Raw genomic sequence first — 6,000 nt, forward strand, 5'->3', positions numbered from 1 at the left:
GGGTTAGGCCCAAAGACGGCGCAGTCAAGGACCTGATTCAGGAGCTCAGGAGGAACTTACAGTGCTATGGAGGCAAGAAATGTGGCAGCACATACAAGGAACTCCACAAGACCAGCAGCGGCACATGGAGGCCACCCAGAGTTCCAAGAGATCAGGTGCCACCGCAAGCAAGGGTAAGCCATTGATGGATGTGCCTTATTGCATGATTTTGAGTGCATGGAAAGCGTATGTTCAAGGAATGGGAATGTCACCAGCAACACTGATGATGAGTTAGCCCTAGCCAATGTAATTCAGAGCATCACTGAGCCATTCAAGCAGTGGCTTGGGGTCAGCAGTTAGGGGCTGCAAAGGGCTTGAGCCCTGACAGGGTAAGGCTCTGTATAGTCTGCAGTCACACTGGGCACCAAAGACAGTTCAGCAGCACAGGCGGAACAGACACTAATACCTTCTGCCATAGCTTCAGCAGTGTCGGTTCCTGCTATACCTTTGACAATTGCTCCCCCACCAAAAATTGTGGGGACAGAGGACATTCTGTGTGGTGTTAACTCTTTGACAAAAGGGTTACCTGCAAAAAAATAAGAAGATGATATGATATTGGGAGTTTAATGACATATTTACCTTACTGATTAGAGACCAGGATGACACTAGCACAGGTGGAGATGATAGAGTGCATAGCTGTCAGGACAGGTAGAGAAGGCCAAGAATTTATAAATCCATTGTGAATTGGGTATTAGCCTTTCACATATGCATGAGTGTAGTAGTAGAGAGGGAGCCAGAACATAGCCCTTATCTAATACTGTATCTAGACACCATCCCCAGGGCATATAAGCTGGGTAGGTCTGGTTAAATTATGACATTAAATTCAGGAAAAGCATGGCTGAGGACCCATCAATAACATGGCAACATAGGGTTGTCAACCGGAGGAGCCACCACCATATTAGGCTCACCCGACCATTAAAATCTGACTTAGGGGTGTGGGGTGACTTCCTGATGAATTTCAACAGGTTGGCAATTTGGCAGAGGCCTCTGTTCATGAATGCTGAATTGAAGTTTTTCGCAGTTGCCTCAAGCAGCACTGAATTCGGCATATATTTCCAAGGTGAATGGTGTGCAGATTCTTGCCCGCTGCATGGCAGAGATCAGGTATAACCAGGGTCATCACTTTTCTGGAGCTTTTCCCAATCATGGTCGCTCTCTCAATGTGGGCCCCTAGGCTAGCAAACCACCACATAATCTTTAAGATGGATAACATGGCATCTGTGATTAACCGACTGTCCGCCAAGACCTAGGGTGTGGTGTCCCTGTTAACGCAGTTAGTGCTAATGTGTATGAGTTTCAACATCAAGTGTAGGGCACTGCACATACCTGGGGAGCATAATAGTATAGCTAATGTTCTCTCTCATTTTAAGATAATGGAGTTCCAGCTTCTTGCCCCAGCCATACAGGGACATGATTTGACCCCCCCCCCCCCCCCCAATGTTTGACAGTGATTCCAGTATCAGCCTTCTTGTTCCAACAAAGCACCCTGAAAAATCAAGGGATGCCAATCTCCACTGTACGATCACGGCTAGTGGTGATCGGGTTTTTTTTTCGACAAGGCGTAAGCATGGAGAATCCTGCCAATAAATTTGCAATCCAGCAAATTCTGAATGGATGGGCGCTACATCGCCTCTATGTTTCTGATACCAGGTGGCTCATTATACTCAACACACTAGACACGTTGTTACAGGCCCTGCTAGGTATGTGCCATAATCCTTTTGGTCACATTGAGGATTCTCAGAATGCTACCCTGGTACTTAAGCACAGCGTGGCAGCACACCTCACTGATTTCTCCAATAATGTGTACTATTTATATAATTAATATTTTCTGTTGCTTTTCTTTTTTTACTTAATTTTATCCTTATTGTCCAACCTATAATGTTCTAAATATTTGTATTATGGTGAAAATTATTTAAAGTTAGATGTTGCTGCACCAGCCCCCACCAAGACGTTTCATTTATTCATCAGGGTCGGGGAGTCAATATTGAAGCAGAGTGTTAAGTTTCAAAATTGCCACTGCCAAAGCAGTGTGGGATTTATAGTGCCTAATCCTGCTCACTGAAATTAGTGCTGCAAGTCCCATAATGTACCAGATGGGAATGGTCAGAAATCCAGAACTGTCCCAAAATATCCATCCCAGAACTTGGTACTTCACATTTATGCCCTCTAAAGCTGAGAATCTGAACATAAGATCATAAGCAATGCCTCTGCTGGGTCAGACCTGAGGTCCATCTTGCCCAGCAGTCTGCTCACGCGGCGGTTCAACAGATCCAGGAACTGTGCAGTAATCCTCTATCTATACCCCTCTATCCCCTTTTCCAGCAGGAAATTGTCCAATCCTTTCTTGAACCCCAGTACCGTACCCTGCCCTATTACGCCCTCTGGAAGCGCATTCCAGGTGTCCACCACATGTTGAGTAAAGAAGAACCTCCTAGCATTCGTTTTGAATCTGTCCCCTTTCAACTTTTCCGAATGCCCTCTTGTTCCTTTAATTTTGCAAAAGTTTGAAAAATCTGTCTCTCTCCACTCTCTCTATGCCGTTCATGATCTTTTAAGTCTCTATCATATCCCCTCTAAGTCTCCTCTTCTCCAGGGAAAAGAGTCTCAGTTTCTCCAATCTCTCAGCATATGAAATGTTATCCATACCTTTTATCAGATGTGTCGCTCTCCTCTGAACCCTCTCAAGTAACGCCATATCCTTCTTAAGGTATGGCAACCAATATTGGACGCAGTACTCCAGATGCGGACGCACCATCGCCCGATACAACGGCAGGATAACTTATTTCGTTCTGGTAGTAATTTCCTTCTTGATTAAACCTAGCATTCTATTCGCTTTCTTAGTGGCCACTATGCACTGTGCTGTCGGCTTCATTGTCATGTCCACCATTACCCCCAAGTCCCTTTCCTGGATACTCTCCTTCAATAACATCCCTCCCATCGTATAGCTGTACCTCGGATTTCTGCTTCCCACATGTAGTACTTTACATTTGTCAACGTTGAACTTCATCTGACATTTCATCACCCATTCCCCTAGTTTGTTCAAGTCCCTTTGCAATTCTTTGCAGTTCTCTTTTGTCCGAGCTCCACAAAATAGTTGGGTGTCGTCCGCGAATTTTATTATCTCACACTTCGTCCATGTTTCTAGATCATTTATAAATATATTAAATAGCAGTGGCCCGAGCACCGAGCCCTGCAGGAACTCCTCCAGTCACTCCTACCCTCTGTTTCCTACCCGCCAACAAGTTTCTGATCCATCTATGTACATCTCCTACTACCTCATGGTTCTTCAGTTTCCGAAGTAGGCGTTCATGGGGTACCTTGTCAAAGGCTTTTTGGAAATCTAGATATATGATGTCTCCTCTGTCCATCCGTTTGTTAATTCCATCGAATAAGATCTCCCCTTGCAAAAACCATGTTGGCTGGTTATCAGAAGTTTGTTTCTTTCAAAATGTTCATCAATGTTGTCTTATAGCAGTGCTTCCACCATTTTCCCCGGAACCGGTCTGTAGTTTCCTGGGTCACCTCTTGATCCTCCAGGATCACGCCTGTTTTCAGGGATAGATTGCAAATTTGCTGCAGTAGTTCCGCTATCTCCTCCTTTAGTTCCTTCAGAACCCTTGGATGGATTCCGTCCGGACCTGGGGATTTGTCAGTTTTTAATTTTTCTAGCTGCCTGAGTACATCTTCAAGGCTCACTTCCATGGATGTTAATTTTTCTGCTTGATTTCCATTGAAGAATTGCTCAGGTTCCGTTATGTTGAATGTGTCTTCGTTTGTAAATACAGACGAAAAGGACACGTTAAGTCTTTCTGCCACGTCTTTCTCCTCTTTGAAATTTTGTACTTCCATGGCTAGCCTCTCTTTATACTCTCTTTTGGCTTTTCGAACCACACGGTGACATTCTTTTTGATACTTCCTGTGCTCTTTCTAGATCCCCTCAGTTTTGTCCTTTTTCCATTTCCTGTATGAATTGTTCTTATTTCCTATTGCTTCCTTCACTATTTTAGTTATCCACGCCGGGGTTTATTTTTGACTCTTTTTGCACCCCTTTCTGAATCTGGGGATATACAGATTTTGCACCTTGCTCACCGTGTCCTTGAAAAAAGACCAGGCATGTTCTACCGTTTGCCATTTCTTGGAAGTGTTCCTAAGTTTCTTCCTTACCATTTCTCTCATTGCTTCGTAGTTTCCTTTCCTGAAGTTGAAAGTTGTCGCTATGGTTCTCTTTTCTTTCGGTATTCCTACTCAACCTTGAACTTGATCATATTATGATCGCTGTTTCCCAACGGTCCCACTACTTACACTTCCTTTGTAGGTCCCCTTAACCCATTTAGGATTAGATCCAGAGTGGCATTTCCTCTCATTGGTTCTCTAACAAGCTGCTCCATGAAGCAATCTTGTGTAGCCTCCAGGAATTCTGTCTCCCTAGCGCATTTTGAGCTTCCAAGACTCCAGTCTATCCCGGGATAGTTGAAGTCTCCCATAATAACCGTGTTACCACTTTTGCATTCTCGCTTCATCTCGGCTTCCATTTCTTCATCGATATCTCCGATTAGCCCGGGTGGACGATAGTATCGGCCCATCATTATTTCAGGCCCTTTCCTTCCCGGTATTTTAACCCATAGCGATTCCAACTTGTTGGTCGTCTCTGCTGTGTCCATTCTTGTCGATTGTATGCTTTCTTTTATGTATAGGGCTATTCCACCTCCTTTCTGTCCTGACCTGTCCTGGCGATAGAGCTTGTACCCCGGCAGTGCTGTGTCCCATTTGTTATCTTCTTTCCACCATGTTTCAGAGACTCCAATGATGTCTATGTCCTCTGCATTGGCCATTGCTTCTAATTCCCCCATTTTGTTTCTTAGGCTCCTTGCATTAGTATATACAGAATAATCTTAATCAACACCCCAAAAGCACCCCTCCCATAATGAACTATTATGCACAAAAAACAAGGGAGTGGTAATCCAAGTGACTATCACAAGCACCAGAAGCAACAGTGGCATCAACAGACCAAGACAAAAAAATTAAGCCACAAAGCAACAATGTTATATGAAGCCCAAAGTAATAACACTAGAAGAAGATTGTTTTACAACTTTTTATTTTTTTACATTATGGGGAAAAACATTCTAGTGGAGAGCTTTTCATGTCTCTTGGTATAAGCTATGATGATACTAGCAAGCAATAGAGCAGGGCAGGCCAGATAACAGCAGCACCTGGAGAGGAGAGACTTCTATGACTTCTGAGTCATATTTGTCCATTCACTATTGATCTTGGCCTATTGCTCCAGTATGAAACAGAGTATCTTACTATCTAAACTAAACTAAAACTTCACCTTATATATCGGGTCTTCAACCAAAGGAAGCTCAACGCAGTTAACAATAAATTTTAAAAAAGTAAACTGAAATACTATAAAAGCCCCCCTTCTTTGCATTCACAATACACTGTCCATGGTTTTCTCTCTCTCCTGCCTAGCCGCCAGTCTCCCAAAACAGCTCTTATTTCTTCTAAAATAGTTTCAAGTTTATTAAGATTTGTTATCTACACAATATCATATATTTCAATGCGTATAACAATTTTCCAATGCATAAAATAAAAAGGGGGTGAACAAAACAGGATATTGCATACAAATATAAGTATTACAGTTCTAGTAAGGCACAACAGACATATAAATGCTTTAATGCTTGTGGAAACTAACCTGAATTTCACAATCACACATTGTGCGCTTTGAAATGCTCCTTCAACGAACAGAATCACCATGGAAATGATGCATCTCCTGAGATCAACAAATACAAGGCTTCCTTTATGACATCACCAGATCTTTCTGCCTCATTTTCAAATGATTCTATTGGTTTCTAAGATAAATAATAGACTGCAACATTATTTAGAAGTCACTTAGAATATTTTAATGTGTTCAGATAACAGAGCATGAGCAGGTATATCCCACCTTTACTCTATAAGATCCAA

This window comes from Geotrypetes seraphini, chromosome 9 (genome assembly GCF_902459505.1).
Source record: "Geotrypetes seraphini chromosome 9, aGeoSer1.1, whole genome shotgun sequence".
NCBI classification, from domain to species: domain Eukaryota; kingdom Metazoa; phylum Chordata; class Amphibia; order Gymnophiona; family Dermophiidae; genus Geotrypetes; species Geotrypetes seraphini.